Source organism: Antechinus flavipes, chromosome 1, assembly GCF_016432865.1.
Source record: "Antechinus flavipes isolate AdamAnt ecotype Samford, QLD, Australia chromosome 1, AdamAnt_v2, whole genome shotgun sequence".
Taxonomy (NCBI): domain Eukaryota; kingdom Metazoa; phylum Chordata; class Mammalia; order Dasyuromorphia; family Dasyuridae; genus Antechinus; species Antechinus flavipes.
The window spans coordinates 384,608,660-384,627,511 of NC_067398.1; positions in this window are offsets into that span (position 1 = coordinate 384,608,660).

Consider the following 18,852-nt stretch of genomic DNA (forward strand, 5'->3'; position numbering starts at 1 on the left):
AGCTATCAATAGTTAGAGTGCACTTTGTCTTTTTGCTCATTTTGAAAAACAAAGCAAAACAAAACAAAACAACAACAACAACAACAACAACAACAACAAAAACTATGGTCTGCTTATCAGGGGCAGTCTGGTTTTTAAGCTGCCTCTGCAGACAACAGGAAGTGTCAATGAAGGGGCTGTCAGACAGCACTCACTGTCTGTGCTGGGACCTGAAATCATCATCAGCAGAAAGGCAGCTACTAGGGCTATGCTAGGAACAACTACTGCTTCTGTGCCTGGATCATGCTGAATTACTCTGGGTGTTGGATGGGTGTGGCCAGGTCCCAAGAGACTGTAGCATTTTGGGGTCACAGTGTTTACCCCTTTGTTTATAGCTTCTCTGCTGATCTACTGGTTTGCTGCCATGGCAGAGTAGCTTACAATGTGGTAGAGTTCTCCCCGCAGATTTTCCACCAGCAGAGACCATCCCCCATCCCCCTCTGGTCTGCTTAGTGTGAGCTGTTTCCCATGCTCTCATTACCTGCCTGAGACCTGTGCCTGGCCTATCCCCATTTCATCCCACCCATGAGCAAAACAGACCTTTTCTGGCAAATTTTGAGAATAACTTCTGTTGGTAATGTATTGTACTCCCAATATTTGTGAGTTTTGACAGTCAAGTACTAATTCTCAGGCTGAATATCATTAAAATAGATTGAGGGAAAGGAGAGTTTAGGGAGATACGTGTGTCCTCTCTGCCATCTTGGCCCTGTTCTTCTTGAAGAAGAAAAAATACAATGTACCAGAGTGAATCTGTATTTTGGCATCTGAAGACCTGTATTTCCTCTCACAATAAACAGTTCCTTGTTGGAATCCTTACAAAGTGTTAACTCATTAGAGTTGATAGAGACAATAATTATCTAATTTAGCATGGTTCAGTATGATTGATCTGATCTTACAAGGACATGTTACGGGCCAGAACTTGAAACAAGGTACTAAATGGAACTGATAGAAACAATGCTTGTGTTCAACCTTTAGAGAGCTCATATAAGCAAGAAGCTCTTAGGGCCAGAAGCACTCTGGGACAGACACAGAGCACTCTGGGAGATTGAAAGCCAGAAGCCCTCTCTTGGAGGTAAGACAGATTCATTCCAATTTTCATCTTGGTGCTGGCTGGAGATGTTTGGAAGAAGAGAAGCTGAAGCTGGGAGAGGCAAAAGATTAGCAATGAGAGCTCTCAGAACCAAGGAAAGAGATAAGAAATAAATGTTTGGATTTTATCAGATGGCTGTATTTGGAGTGATTATTACCCGGAACTGAAACTAAGATTGCCTCCAGAAAACCTCCCTAAGAAACCTGCTCTCCCTCAGAGAACCCTTATAGTATATAAAAGAAGAGAACACCACAGTTCCTCTCACAAGAAGCATGGCAAAGTTAGATGTCCTAACACTTGGCCTAAGGAAAAAATAATGCCTGTACATAACTTTCTCCCTTCAGGAACAGACATTGGAGTATGTTGGCAGTAGAAGCTAGTCAACAAGCATTTGAATGTGCTTACCTAAGTTATTTTAGAATGAAGATTTCCATATTTTGAAATTATTGCATGGCTAAACAATTCTTCCAAGGTTGCCAGTTCTTAACTTCTGGAATCTAGAGAATAAAATTTTAGAAATTAAAATAAAAATCCTCCCCCCAATATTGTATGTTTTTTAGATAACAAAACACTATACCTTGTTCCTGGGTAGCTCGTTATTTGGATTACAAATCTAGTTGGTTATATAATAAGGCAATTAGCACAGTGGATAAAGATCCTGGGCATAGAATCAGGAAGATGAATTCAAATGTGGCCTCAGACATTCAATAGCAATATAATTCTGGGCAAATCACTTAAATTCTGTTTGCCTTAGTTTCTTTAAATATAAAATGGGGATAATAACAGCATCTACCTTGCAGGGTTGTTTTGAGGAACAAATAACGGAATGTTTATATAATGTTTGTCACATTATAAGTATTTTCTTTTCTCTCTCCAATTCAATCTTATGTTAAGGGAGTTGCTTGTTTGTCCAACCACATGATATATTTGTCTTCTGAGGGGAAATTAAGCACAATGTAGTAATAAGGATCCTAGAGACTTTTTAGAGGAGGATACTATATGAATGCAGAACTCAAAAGAAATATTAAAGAGTTTTCAAACGAAATCCCCTAGTTCAATTTCTTTCTAGGGAGAGTTGATAGATTATTTGGTTGATTTATATATTTCAGCAGTGTGTTTATTGGCTTCTGTAAATTTTTTATGTCTTACACATTTTCAGATGAGATAAAGGCCATCCTAAATCCTGCTTGTAAAGGATTTTATTTACTTTTGTTGAAACCTAAAACCTATGTTTGATAAGAGATTTTCTTGGAGAAACTTCAGAAACAAATCAGAAGAGGAAAACTGACTCCTCTGGATATAGAATACCCTTCCGGGTAGCATACAATACAACATCTGGTTGTCTTGAGCCCCTGGTTTGTGTGTTGACATACATGGAATGAAAAAAAAAATCTGGACAAGAATATTGTTTGGACTGTTACATAAATGCTGAAGAAATTAAAAATAAAGGAAAACCAATAGATCAAAGAAATTTTCACAAAAATTTGGGAGTTCAGTTAGTATTAATGAAAGCAGATTGTGTAGGATAGAGATGAAGAAAGGGAGAATTTTAGGTGGGGCAAATAACCACATTAAGACAGGTAGAGTAGACTGCTGTCACTAGCTGAGCCATAACCTAGCTTTTTGATCTTGGCCAAGATATTTAACCTTTGAGCCTCATTTCTAAAATGAAGGTGCTAGACAAGTTGACTTAAGCCATTCCCATCTCTGATACTATATTATTCTCTGAATTTTCAGTTGACAAATTATCATTCTATGGAAGACGGTATGGAGCTTTTTGAGATTTTTTTTTTTTTTTTTGATGAGAGGAATGCTATGATGTTTAAAAATAAAGGTTGTTTTGGCAATGGTATTAGAATTCAGAACATACTAAAGAAGAGACAAATTATTCCCTATATAACTAGAATAAAACCCAAATCAATTTTATATTATAGTTAAGATTCTGAGTCTCCCATACATATAGAATTCCACTGAAACCAAACCAAAGGGAATAGAAAGGTCTGAATATTGTATGTATTTATTTCCACAAAAATAGTGGTCATGTTAATAAATCTAATGGATCAAAGACAACACATTCAAAAAAGTTTCAATGCAGTTTGGAGAAGGTTGAAAAATCTTTTGATACAGAATGGATGGAAAAGTTGATTCTTACCATTTAGAGGCAAGGTAGAAGCAAGGTGTTTGGGTCCTGAAGATGCAGCTTCCATGTGTATTTCCAAACTTGTGGTCCTTGAAATATAGATTAATGCAAGACCTGGTGGACTTGAAGACAGAAATCAAACTGAAAATTGAAGTACAAATTGATAAAGTTAATATATAGATCTTTCCTTAGTGTCATTTCACTTGGAAACATCATGTCCTTTGTTAATATTGAATAATTTGACAATATCAAAGACTTTGATTGTAAGAACTTTTGAAGAACACTAACTCTTTAATGGTTTCTGACCCTAAAAACAAATCTAAGCTGCCTCCTCTCTATGAGATAAAAATGGCATCTATTGTTATGAGATCAATGATTACTTCTTTGCAGATAATTCTCAAATCTTCCTTTCCAACTTAGATTATTTCTTAAACTCCAGTTCCACATTTCTATTAGTTTCCTCTAGACATTTCCTTGCATATCCTTCTAGCATCCCTAAATTATCATGAATCAAGCTGATTTATCATCTTATCCAACATCCACTTCTCTTAACTGTCCAGTTATGGCTTTTCTACATCTTTGAGGCTAAGGATCTTAGATTGGCATACATGATCTTGCCTTTTAAAAGTCTTGATAAGGTTTTAGAAAGGTGAATGTTGAAAACTATCTTTGCATATATTTGGAAAAATAAAACAAACTATTAAAATAAAATTCAACATAATTTATTTCATTTATTATCTTAAAATTTTTATTGTATGCATTTAAAAATTATTTTTTAAAAAAGGGTACCTGTTTTCACTAAATAACCAAAGGGATCTATACACACAGAAAGAAGGTTAAGAATTCCTGCAATGATAACTTAAAAGATTATATTTATTTACCCTTTAGGATGCTAAATTTTTAAACTTGGGATTTTCTTTGACTCTTCTTCAACCCTTTATTCTTATCAGTTGCTATGTATTATTGATTCTATCTTCACATCATTTCTTAGAATATCTAAGAATTCATAGAATATCTACTACTTCCACTACTTTAATGTAGATCCTATTTATTATTGGCCAAGACTATTGGAATAATTTTTAGTTTCTTCCTTCTAAAACCCATCCTAATTCTTTCTAATGTACTAAGAGCCTTGTTCTTCAGGGCATGCAAAATATCTATCTGTTGCCAATCCATATAGAGGCTTTGGTGAGTCTGATTCCAGAAGTATATGATGAATACTCTGATACTCTATTATTTGTCTCTTTGTCTCTTATTTCAGATCATGTACAGAGCATCTATTGTTTCCTGTCAGCTGAGTGCATGAGAATAGAAAATCTTTTGATTGGATTCTGAAGTAGAATTAAGTATACATACAAAAGGTTCTGCTTCACAGAAGAACTCTCTTTTCCTTGGTGGTTAATGAGACATGTACTACTACAAGAATCTGGATAGGACAGAAAGGCAGCAGTGGTGGAAGAGGTACTGCCCTGCTTTGTTGTCGTTCAAACATTTTTCAGTTTAGTGCTTGTAAAGTTCATGCTAGATTTTTGTTTGTTTGTTTGTTTGTTTGTTTTGTTTTGTTTTGTTTTTTGTTTTTGTTTTTGTTTTTGGAATTAAGGAGTGCAGGAGGCAGGAGAGCCACCAAGAGGATGATCAAAAATGGAATATCCCATTTCCAGTCCTTCTCAGCCCTTAAATACCTTGCTATGATTACATCATTACAGCACACTATGTAAGTGTGAACTAAAGAACCATTACATCACCATGCTAAATACTAAGTATATGTATAGTAAAGAACCATCATCTCATCAATTCCACTGAGTTAACACCTTGTAGTAAGTATCCTTGTTTCAAATATACTTCTCCAGAGTTCAGACCTTCTATAATAACTAGGTGAATGAAGCAGATGGATAAATGACTTGCCCAGGGTCAAACACCTAGACAGGGTCTGCAATCATATCTGAACTCAGGAAAAGGAGTCTTCATAACTCTAGGTCCATACTCTATACAATGTGCCACTTTCTTCCCTATTAGTCTGCAACTTGCTGCTAATTCTCCCTATCTAGACCCTATCTGCCACTGTTTAAAAAAATATATTTTATCTTTGTATGCATTCTTTCCTTACGTTAGATGAAAGTGTATTGAAGATGGAACCAACAACATTATGATCTGGTAAACTTCAAAAAGCTGGAAGACCAACTGAAGTCTAATAACTAGAGTACAGATCAGAACCTTCTGGTTATGGTGGCAGTTGCTGAAGCTACTAAGGAGGGAGCTCAGAAAAGTGACCTACTTCACTCAACCGAGGAGTATACTAATTAGGCACCGAAATATAATGTCCTTCAAGCAACAAAGCATTTTGTCCACCAGCTATGTTACAGCCAGACTTTAATTAAGTTAAGAGACTTTAATTGTGAATTTTAAAATTTGAATCTACTTTCTCCAATCCCTGAAATAGTAGGGGAAAATGTGGTTCTGGTTTTGTATAAGGTTGCATTTTTGTTCTTGTTATGGCTTCTCAGTAAAGATTTCTGGAAAAACACCAACAGATGTTAAATTGTTAAATTATATGAGAGAAATGTTACCTGTTCAGTCAATATGGGTGGAATACAATAGATGAAAACGTGTAAATAATTTGTTGTTCATTTGTTTCAGTTGTGTACAGTTCTCCATGACTCCATTTGGGGTTTCCTTGGCAAGGACACTGGAGTGGTTTGTCATTTCCTTCTTCAGTTTAGTTTACAAATGAGGAAACTGGGGCAAATTTTTGTTAAGTGATTTGCCCACAGGGTCACATAGCTAGTGTCTGAGGTCACTTTTGAACTCAGATCTTCCTGACTTCAGGCCTGATAATCTGCCTATTACGTCATGTAGCTGCCTTTGTGAACAATAGAGCTAAAAAATCTGCTCCCAACCAGAGTAATCATGAGGACTCTAATGGAAGTGCTATCCTTGTTCTAGGGACCCAACATACAAGTGCAAGTGAGAATTGGAAATGAACTACACATTATGTGGTCTGCCAACATATGAATCTAAACATGACTACCCAGAACAAAAATCTTAAGTGGTTCCCCATGACTTCTGGGTTAAAATGTCAACTCTTTAATATTGGCTGGCATATGTGGCACTCCATAATCTGCTTTAGCCTAGTTTCTGCAGCTCCTTCTCTCCCCTTTTCTCATTCATTCATATCTACTTTCTTCTATCACTGAAACATGTTTGTATTTTGGAATTCTTTTCCTTTTTCAAGGTACAATTAGGCTGCCAGTGCCCCTGTTAAGCCAACTCTGATCTCTCCAGAAAAAGTAATCACCATCTTAAATTTTTGGATCTCTCTCATGTACTATTGCATTTTACACTGCATCATAGCTTTTTGTGTTCACAAGTTTTATCCCTCCTATTAAATTTGAAGCTTTGGAGGAGAATAGGTTATCACGTTTTACCTTTAAATTCCTAAAAGCTTTCTAGTAGTTTGCTAAGTGTATAGTTGGCTTTTAAAAATGATATGAGTCAAATTTGAAATTTAAAATTGAAGCCATTAAAAGCTTTATAGTATAAAATAACCTGACTTTGAAAAGTTTGTTAATTTAATATTTAGTTTACCTAATTAATGATATCACATTAATCAATAATCCTTTATGTATATCATAAAATAGAAGTCTCATAAATCATATTCATTTATTAAACATGTCATTCTAAATATGTTATATGTTTATATGAATTATATTTTTAATCAATAGTATGGATAATTTATTTGAAGTAATAGATGCAATAATTTCTCTCATAGAAATTAATATCTAGATCACAGAAGAAGACTGAGCTTTTAAATATATAAATACAGATTATGAAGATGCTGATTTGTTAGATAATAATAAACATAGCCAAACTGAAAACTTTAAGAGATGTTGCCTATTTGATTTTGAATTTAAGGCTATATCCTATATATGAAATTTACTGCTACATTTTCAATTTTTCTCTTTCTCTTGTAGACATAGAACCTGGTCCCTGGGTTCTTATACATCCTTCTCACCAACTGAATTCAAAGGAAGCAAGGAGATTGCAAGATTAGACCAATGGTTTGCATTTGCCATTGGAAAAATGATTTAATCACATTAGGGACTATCAGGAATGACAGAAATGTAAATATTCCTTGGGCAAGATAAAGATAAATAATGTTCTATTGCCAGTTTTTCCATGGAGATAAAATAACAAAATTAATAAATAATAACACCTGACCATATTCTCTTTCAGCTAAAGAGTAAAGGTATGAGCAAAATACTGAATGTGAAAATAACAGCTTCATTCATCTTAGGCTGATCTATAAACTGTGTCATTTACCGATCTTGGGCATATGGTCTATTCTCAGAGACAAAAGTGGTTAGTCAAATACATTCAAACTCTTTTTTTTCCTTTAACAGATTTGTTCCCCCCCACACCTTTTTTTCCTCTGCTCAGAGAAAAAACACAAGATTAAAAATGGTGTGTGTGTGTGTGTGTGTGTGTGTGTGTGTGTGCGTGCACGCGCGCCTTTGAATGTCTTTCATGGAATATGAAAAAGGAAATTTTCCTGGCCATCCACTTTCCAATTTCTGAGTCATTGCCTATCCTGCTAAATTGCTTAATACTTCCCATAGTGGACCTGTGACCTGGAATCTTTATGCAAGATTAATGGGAAAGCAAATGGGAATTAGTATTGGGGTGGGTTGTTCTGCAGCTCTCTCTTTTATCTAGCACTCCACCTGTTTTTTACAATTATTCTTTCATTAGTTTCTGAATTCAGAGATCCTACAAAAGACCTTTCCTTTCCCTGTCTCCATTTCCTCCCTCACGCCCACCCCATCTCCACACTGACACTCCCCCTCCATGCCCACCAAAAATTATCAAACTCACTCTGCCTCTAACTGACATGCTGACAGGAAATTATTACACGTCATTACACTTCTTAAAACACAATTTACCCAGCCTTTGCAAATTATTCTCCAGTGTATGTGAAGGGGTAATGGAAACTGTCGATTTCACTTATACTTGTCACTCGTACTTTCTTCTGGACAATGAACAATTTATGTTTTCTCTCTCAAAAAAACCCCAAAAACCCAACAACAACAACAACGCAATCTTTTGAAATATAAAAAAAGCAACTTCTACAAGGGAAAATAGAAATTAATCTCTTTGCCACTTCTTTTTCATTTGATTGTCTCAACCACAAAGTTATCAATGTATATTTTCAGTAGAGTCCTCCCATGTTTCTCATTTGCATATCTTTATTTATTGGGACGTCTGTGTAAAAAGGCCAAGCTCAGATAGATCCAACCCCTATTTGGAATAGCCTGCCAGCTTCCATCTCACCCACACATCTTAAACCTTATTGTCTGACATATACAGTCTGTCTACAGTGTCTTTCTTTCCACTTCCTCCCTAGAACACCTTCTCCACCCACCCCCTTGCTACCACTTGTGTCTGTGAGACTCTATCATCCAGCCATTTGTCTTTGGGCCTTGTCTGAAATAATTTGAACTGCCAAATCTCAAAATGAATAGGTTTTGTTAACACAAAAGGCTAAGGAACTAGTTGGAAATTTTAAAGAGCTCACCATCCCCAACTTTTAACTGATCATATTGTTCCTCATTCAGGCATTCTTCTGTCAGCCTTATTCCGCCTCAATGGGAGAAGGATGATGAATTGTTTGGTTACTGGAGGCAGAGAAAAAGAAATCCTGTGCTAGGGTCTGGGAATTGGTTAAGTACTTCTGCTGAGCTTCAACCTCATAATCACTCTTAGCAACTTGGCTTCCTTGATTTATAAACTGAGGTGGTGATTAATGATCTTTTAAGTGAACAAGGCAGGCCGAAGTCTCACCAATAGGACCACTCTAACACACTGACGATCATTTGTAGGGGAAGAATAACAGCCTTTGCATTTAGGTAACTGAGACAGCTTCAGAGCAACTCCCAGTCTGCATTCACCAACATTAATCAGCTGTATAGTTTGCCTATTTTTGACATAATTCCTTGAGACCATACCTCTTCAGATCAGCAGCTGGCAACAGGATTTAAATAGAGTTGTAAATGTGAGAGATCTGGAGTTCTCCTTCCAGGGGGAGTAAAAACAACGGGGGAGGAGTGAGTGAATCTGAGTCACTTTGTGAATAGAGCATCCAAATTACTCAGAACCAGGAGAAAAAATATGTATATGTGTGTTCATATGTATATGTATATATATATACATATATATATGTGTGTGTGTGTGTGTGTGCATATATGCACATATACATACATAGATACAGAGACAGATCATAGATATGAATAGAGATAAAAAGATATAGATAAACAAAAACAAATATCTTCTCCCTGCTGGGCCTTGAGTTTCATGCAAATGCCATTTTCTATTTGTCTGGTCTTACCATCCACATCACTCTGTTTTGACCCTTCTGGTTTTAATCCCTGTAGGAAGTGTTCAGTCTTCTAGCTAGCTCCTGAACACCTTCAATTCAAATATGCCCGAGGTCATATTTGTTATTCTTTAGAGCAAAGTTAGAATTCTTCCCTTCTGGGTTATGCTGAACTTGAAGTGTTTTAATGAAATCTTGGCACTAGAAGTCTCCACTGTTTGAGGATGTGCCCAAAGATGATTAATGAAAATCGACAGAAACACTGACAGTAAGTGCTCACTGTACACTCAATCGTGTAATCTTCCTTTCTTGCCCAAATTTTGACTCCTCAGGCATTCACTTTATTCACCTCTTCTTGCCTGCTGGGTCCCACACCTAAGTGGACTTGCTGATCTCTGAGACTGGGCTTGTGTCAATTGCCTCTGTAGCAAGTCCAGGGAAAAGAGCCTTTTTGTCCATCATTTTTGAAAGAAGAGAAAAAACAAACAAACAAACAAACAAATATAAACATTGTTTTCTGGTGATTACAAGATGAAGATTCATGAAAATAATAATTATAATTGAAGTCAATATTGCTGACAAGCAATAAACACAAAGTAGAAACAGTTTTGCTATAGTTGTGCTAAAGAAGGATCAGTAGTGGAACACTAACTTTGGCTAAACAGGGAGCTTTCAGCTCTCCCTAGGGGCAAATTCTGAAATACTTTCAATCTGGTCAGAACTCCAGAGAAAACTTTAATGTGTCTAAAAAAGGAGGGGCCATGGGGAAGTTAAGTCACATATTTATTTTCTGAAATTCAGTGTTAATGAACTAAAACTTTTGCTCTAATATTTGTAATGTTTTCTTCTCAAGCCTTTTACAAGGAAACAGAAGTGCAACTAATTAAATTATTGATTGGCTCAGGCTATGGACAGATAGTTAATATCACCCTCTTTTAAACAAGTCTGTGAATGCGGGCTTTTGTGAAATGCTAACTGAATCTCCCAAACAACAGTTTTTTTGTTTTGTTTGTTTGTTTGTTTGTTTGTTTTTAGGGAGGCACTTAGAGTATGTTTGAAAACTACCAACACAGAACTCCACACTGAGCAAATATGCTAGCAAATATCCCAAAGACTGAAGGGAATGAATATTCTCACTGCAAACAGCTTTTACTTCATCAAGGATAAGGGGGAAAAAATGAATGAACTTTCATTGAAGATAGGACTTAATCTGTGATAGGAAGTCACTTCACCAATGCAAATTATTTTAGTTCTTTGTTTCAGACCTTTGAGACCTGTGGCCTAGATTAATGAGTCTGAACATGGATTTAGTAATATATTAAATCATCTCAAGGTTTAATATTAGTAAAAGAAGGCTGATTTTAGTACCCTTCAATTAAAAGTGATGTGGATGGATTTATGATTTTATTCATGTGGGATGGAGAATGAAATCCTTCCTTGCTTTCTCATCTTGCACAACTTTTGTTCCTGTCCTCTCATCAATCTTTCACCAGGGATCCACTGAAGGTACTGAAAATTCTTCCTTAATCTGTTAGTCAGTCATAAGCATTTATTAAGTGCCTACTGTGTACTAGACACTGTGTTAAGTGCTAAAGATTCAAAAAGCAGCAAAGAACATTCACTGCCTTCAAGGGATTCAGAGTCTAGATCTCTTAATTCTATGTAGATAGCAAGAGAATATCTTTCATCGATGATACAGTTCTTGGTATATTATCTCTCCATCCCTCTTTTTTGACCATACTTCTTTCTGATGGGGTTATTAATGTAGTTTACCATTTGTGAATAAATGCTGTTAATCTGTCACAACTTATCCATGCTCACTAAGTGCCTCTGCATACCCTTTTGAATTATTTGCAATGTTAAGTTTTTTAAAAGTGTGATATTTCATCTCTTAAAAATGTATATCAAACTAAAAGGGGGAAAATAATTTAAAAAAAAACCCTTTGTTTCAGAAAAAAGTTGCACTCAGTAAGCCAATGTTGATGGAATTCTGCTGTATAATTAACATTGTGCTAGGCACTTTACATACAAAGATAAAAAGAAAATAATTTCTTCAATAAAAGAGCATATATTCTACTGAGCTAATTTTTAAAACTACATTATAGGAAGCTATAGATTTAAAAAAAAAATCCAAACCTGGATTTTCATGTGTGTTTGGAACTTCTAGTAAGGAAAACTCTTCTATCAATAAAGATCATCAACTCTATAATGTATAGTTTAGGATTGATGGGAACTAATAGAAAGTACGTGGCTTTACCAGTCATATAAATACTATGTTTTAGTGGCTGGATTTTAAACGTAGCCTTCTTGACTCTGAAGTCCATATTGCTATCAGTTATATACTACATTTCCTCAGAGGAGAGAATTCTAGGTAACTCAATACTTTTGGAGAAAAAGAGGTACATTTCAATTTTTAAGATTCCAGAATGACTTGGAATAACTGGGTGTTTGGAAGCCTAAATTCAAAAGCTATCTGAAATATTTGAAGCACATGGATTTAAAAAAATAATTTTTTAAAAGTCAGTTCAGAGAAATTTATTATATTCTTTCAAATTATGGCTGTACTTTGGGGATTTGAACATAGTCTGCTCAGGCCTACTGTATTGAGAGACAGAAAAAGAGAAAAATATGGAAACAAAGGAAAAGACCTAAGAACAAAATCTGCAGGAATCATTGGATTCCCTAACACAAGATGAGACTGTTGCAGGACTTCAAAACTTGCAGGAATTGTTGGATTCCTGGCACATGAACTAATGGACAATGGATTCCTTTTGGGCTATTTTTAGGACTTATGGACATGTATAAATCCTCATGTTGATTCATGTTATTTGTTACATTACTACTAGCCTGTGTTATGTTACTGTGTGCTTATATAATTTATGTAATTATGTGTAATACCTCCCAGATTGATGGATTTATGTACACCTGTTTCAAATGAGCCCTTTCAGAAACCTGCTAACCTGATATGATTTCCCATTTCCTTTGGTGTTTTCATCTCCCTTCCTGAGAAGTCAGGGAACACCTCCTTTTTATGATGTTTTCACTCCTCTTTTGAGCATTCAGGGAAGGCATGATCACCTTCTTTTTGGGGTTTCTCACCTCCTTGAGAAGTCAGGGAGGTCATGATCATCTATGTTCAAAATCAAAAGAAAGCAGGAGATGTTAGGATTCTTACAAGGTGCTAAGTTGGTTATCTAATTTTTTCATGGTGCTTAGCAGTTTTCTGGTTCACTAATGTGCTTAGTACTTGTTAGAGTTCTGCAAGAGTTCATACCTCTAAAAGAGTATATAAAAGGTCAAATCCACTTGGAGCTTTGGGAGATTCAGAACCAGGATTCAGTCAAAAGATTTACAAGTCCAGGAAATTCACAAGTCAGAAAGACAAGCCCACTAAAAAGGACAAGCCTACTAGAGGAGGACCCCACTAGAGGAGGACTGGGCCTCACTAAAGGAGGCAAGATAGATTTATTCCATATTCTACCTTTGTGCTGGCTGGAGGCTTTGGATTTGGAGGAATGAGAGGCTGAAGCTGGCAGAGACAAAAGACTAGCAGCAAGAGCTCTTGGAACCAAGGAGAGAGATAGGCTTCTAAGAAGGCTAACTAGGCTATTTTGAAGGAGACAATAAAGGATCTGAACTTTTAGCTCCTGGCTGCATTTGAAATGGTTATTACTTTAAACTGAAACTAAGGCTGCCTCCAGAAGCCCCCAAGAAACCTGCTCACAAAGAACATTATATTTTAGAGAAGAATATTACACTACAGAGTTTATTATACTCAGAAAGTCACAAGTTTTGTCCAGGTTCTTAAATATGTACTTGCTATAGATTTCCAATCACTAGGGGTTAAAATTTCATAAGCCAAATTCTCTAATAACATCTTAACATAAGATGATGTAGACCAATAAAAAGTGCATGCCTTTTTCAGGTCTTTGATAATTTCTAGATTAAAATGAGTGTATCTTCTCTTTTCTTGACTTGAAGAGTTAAGCTATTCCTTCACAGGATAAAATTCTATTCTCAAATCAACTGTATCCTGCCTTTCCTCTTTGGCTTTAAGTAGTGTCTTTTGCATTCGAGTCATGGGCGTGGAAGGGAAGGGAAGGAAGGGAGGTTTGGGGGGAGGGGGTGCTGGTGATATCACTGTCCCTCCCACTCCTCCTATTCCCTTCACCCAGGAAAGTGAAGTTGTTAGGGGAGGGTCATGAGCCTGCTCGGATTTAGGCAGAGTTGAAGCTGGATTGTGAAAGTGAAAATCACCAGGCCCTTTAAGTTCACTTATTCCCATGCCTTTTGGCTATTTTATCAGTACCATTCCCCTTCCCTTTCTCTTTCTTTTCATTCTTTCTTGTCTGGTTGTTCTACCCATAACTTTTCTTTTTTCTATAACTTGCAGGATTCTTTAAGGCCAATTGTATTATGTTGTATATATAAAATGTTTCCTTAGAAATTCAATCAGGACTATTTTCATTGTAATATTCACATAGTTGATCTCCTACTAGTTTCCAGTTATCTTCTGCTATTTCTTCTTCCTTGAAGAACCAAGGGGACATCCATTCTAATGTTTCCAAGAGTCCACCAATCTGCTCCCAAGTTACAAGCAAACCTTGCCTCTTTATTAGTCTAAGTATGTTTTCTATAAAGCTCCCTTGGGGTGGGGGGAAATCTTTTCCTAATATCTGCCCCATTTCTGCTAGAAAACAAGTTACCAGTTTACCAGCCTCTTTCCTCTTCATCCTTTTGTCAAGTGACTCTGACTTCTCTCTCCCAGCCCTCCAATACTTCCTACTATTACCTTACTACCATCCATTCAGCAGGCATTAATGATGAGGAGAGCCATCATCTAAATATATGCTAATAGAACCATTATCTTACACGAAATAGGTAATTAACCTTAAAGCTCTCTTTTCTTATTCAAGCACATCTTTTTTTAGAGTTTCAATCCTCTACAGAAAGTGTTGCACTTACCAGGATATCTTATAATATTTCCCTTTGGGAAACTGCTGGTGTTTTATTACATACATATATATAATTAAAACTATTTATTTATTTTCTTTCTTTTTCATAATATGATTTAAAGCTTTACTGATTTTGTGACTCTTAAAAACATTTTTGTTTTTCATTAGTCTGTTTTAAATTTGTTTTTGCTATTTTTCTGATTATAAACCTACTTAATTCATTAATTAATCTTTTAAAAAAATTTTTGAACATATGTAATCAGTGATATGATTTTCTTTTTATTCCTGCATTAGATTCATAATAGAAATATATATATACAAATATATGTATATATTTATGCATATATTTTATTAAAATTTTCATACTAATATAATATATTCTTTAATTTAGTTAATTTTTTTAGAATGTCACAAATTTTATTTGCATTTAATTGTGCATATTTTTCTTGGGGTCTTGTATTAATTATCATTTTATTGGTATAGTAAGTAAAGAATATATTTAATATTTCAGATCATTTACATTTCTCTATAATTTTTCTGTGCTGTAGTACACAGTATATATTTCAAAATATCTTGTGTTAAAGAAAAAAGTGCATATTCTTTAATAGTCATTATTATCCAAGTCTTTTGGTTCTAGCTTCTTCAATAGCTAGTTCAGTATTCTCTCCCTTTTCTTCAAACTCTATCAGCCAGTTATAACATCTGGATTTGGATGATGTGTCGGGAAAGTTCTTTAGAAAGAGACTGTACAGTTGTGTAGAAATTCTAAAATTAGCTCTGTTCTCCTACCCACATGCTGAAGAGGAGCAAGCTCATTGGTTGATTGTAGAGACATTCAAAAATCCTTGTTAGTTTCAGTTGGGTTTAATTTATTTCATTAGTTTCTGGGAAATCTCAGTGAACTCTGAGTGATGGGAAAGGAATCTCTAAATTTTAAAATTTTGAAATTTTAAAAAAATGTCACATGAATTTGGTTGTATCTCAGGTCAAGTGTTTTAGTCAGCCTAATATTCCAACTTTCTTCTCTCTTCTCTTCTAATCTCATTTCTGTCTCTCTCACTACTTTTCCCCATCTGTCTGTCTGTCTGTCTGCTGCCTCTGTTTCTCTCTGTCTCTTTCCTATATCTACACACCAGCTGGTTCAATGTTTCTTACATTATTTTTCCTTGATCACTTGGTTACTTATATTTGATATGAGATACAATTTCTCCTTTCCTTTATTAGCCTTTTGATTGTGTTTTAATACTTTTTAAAGTCTCTTGGAGATATAAGCTTTTGTTTTTTGTTTTTTTTTCATTTTAATTTTCAAGGAGTCTGTTACTTGGATAAGATTTTAGGCTTCTTGTGAGCTATTAATTCTCCTTTCAAGTCATTCCTCCAAAGTTCATATTAATTTTCCAATTCTTTCCTCTGTGAAGCACCTTCATTTCACTTATAAAATCATTTTTCATTTCTTTTATAACTCCCATTTCATTTCTTCAGGACTTCTAATGGACAAAACAAGAGAAATGTATACATAGAAACTAAAATAGACATTTCTGACTAATTTAAATTGAAAAATGTCTTTACAACAGAAAGTACAAGTGTACTGAGGCTCTTCCAAAGATGTATGTAAACATAATATTTTCAAAAAAAAAGAAGAGCAATCAGTTGAAAAATATTTGTAAATTATTATCAATTACAAGGAAATGCAAATTAGAGCAACTTCTTTTCTTTCCCTTTCTTTCTTTCATTTTCTTCCCTTTCCTTCTGTTCCCTTCTAATAGCACATTTCAAAATTAACAGATTTACAAAGATGACAAAAGTACAATTATTAGAAGGGCTAGAGGAGGAAAGGCATACTAATGTGAATCATAAATAAAATTTGAATAAACTGATAAAATATATTATTAATCCTAAGAAATGGTAAATTTGGAATATTAAAGGAAACCTTGGAATACTTAATCTAAGTTAAAGAAAGCAGAAACAATGACCCCGATTATTTAAATTAAATGAACATGAAGAGGCAAAAATAAATAAATCAAATAAATGGTGAATATCAATATCATGCAAGGACTTTAAAGTATAAAGCTTTTTTCTCTGTTAATAATAAAATAAATGTGCTTGAAAAGGTTTGGTAGAAGATTCCTTTGCAAAATTGATTTTTGGAAAGTATAAATTGTGTAAAAAAAAGTTTAAAAAATCAATTTTAAAAATAGGAAACAATAGTAAATATACACATTTATATAGTACTGTTTAAAGTTTACAAAATATATTTTTTAGAATCAACCCTATAACTTAGGTACTATACTATTTTTCTGAATATGCAATGCTGATCTTCACAGATCTTATGTGTCTTAAAACTACCAAGATTCTGAGATAGGATTTGAATCCAATTCTATCCTTCCTTTGTTCATTCCAATAACTCCTTCTACTCTCATATATTTCCTATCTCAGACTCACCAGAGTATCTCATTTATTTTCTTTCTTTCAAATCACTTAACTTCCTTAACCACAGCCTAGTTGTTCAAAGCACATTCTGATCAAAATCTTTCAAAGCCTCCATATTGATTAGTAAATTTCAAACTATTTTGTCTACCTTTCATGTTCTCTGTACCCCTAATCTGTTACTACCTCATATTACCAGGCTCATCTCATAGTATTCATATTTTCTATGTTACCTCTAAATTATAACACTGTTTCCAGAATATGGCTTGTATTTTCTACCTCTGTTTCTTGGTACTAATTGTTCCCCATATCTAAAATATATTTCTCATTAGTATGAGGGGGCCTAAGTACAATTCCATAGCCACAATTATATTGGGCAAATCACTGAAACTTCTTGAATTTCAGTATTCTAATATATAAAATGAAGATGTTTAATTAAATGAGACTTTAGAACCCTGCTAAAATGTTACCTTTTCTAATTTCTCCATTTAAAATGACTTTTTATCCCATAGCCCTCATATTGAACTTTGTTCATAACATTTGTTATAGTGACCAAGAGATTAAAGTGGTAATAATAATAATAAGGGTATGTGAGGTGATGCCTACATAGGAATCAGCTCTTACAGAGCTCTTCAATTTAACTTATTTGGCAAATAATTTCTAAATAGATACGTCAATTCTGCAACAACAACAACAAAATACATGGCAAAAATTCTAATCCAATAGACATCTACATCAGGCTTGAAGGCTTAACAGTGGGATAGCCAAAATGAATATAATTGTCAAATAATACTGAAGATCTACAGTGATTGTTTAATACTCAGTAAATGAAAATTAAACCAAAAAATGTTATAGGGAAACATGAAAAAAATGGTTGATTTCATGATTCAAAAGGTAGACTTTATAGATGATAGAGACAATGTCCTTGGCAATCTCAATATTTCACACCTGGTGCCCTAGTAACTAATTATAAAAAAACAAAACAAAAACCTACGTAAGCTATATCTATAATGCATTGCCTGTTTTGAAGCTCTATATCTGTTTCATATATTATCATTATTTATATATTCTTTGCTTGAGTAAGTTGTTCTTAATCATCATGTTACAAATATTTTAACCTATGGAAACTTCCTGAGTGCATATTATACAGAGCCTTACTTCAAAGAATGTAGCTACTACATGAGACCACCTATGTGAGTATCTACTTGATAAAAAAAATGTAAGTGCTTCCTGTATCAATTCACTGTTGCTATTATTAATTTGTCTTTCCTCCATGCTTCATCTGATGTGAATTTTGATCATGATTATGTGATATGAAGTATGTGTATAAGATCTGGAATTCTAGAGGCACTTATCAAAACCTAGATAGGCATAGAATTAATTGGATAGTTGCTAATATTGTTATTAAGATGGAAATTGATAACTGACTGCTTTATATTTATGCAGTTAGTACAATAAGTCTTTCAGTGATTTTAAATAATGTCAATTATTATGTTCTATTGAACTCAAAGAACCTGTAGTTGTTTCTTATTATTTTTCTGAGATCTGATTTTGTTCTACACTGGTTCTTCTATTGGATCATATTCTATTGTAGTGGATTCATGGATACAAAAAAGGGCTCCATAGTAATTGACTTTGGTTTAGATGGCAATATTTATCCCTTTCCCCCCACTAAATCAGTAACTTGCCAAATAAAGGGACAGTAGTTGCTGGCTAATGACAGTAGTTCTATATGTGGGACATCTGAACACTGAAGCATTTAGATTTATAGACATAGATAGGAACAATGTACATGGTTATTTGGTGTTTCTGTCAATAATCCATAATCACC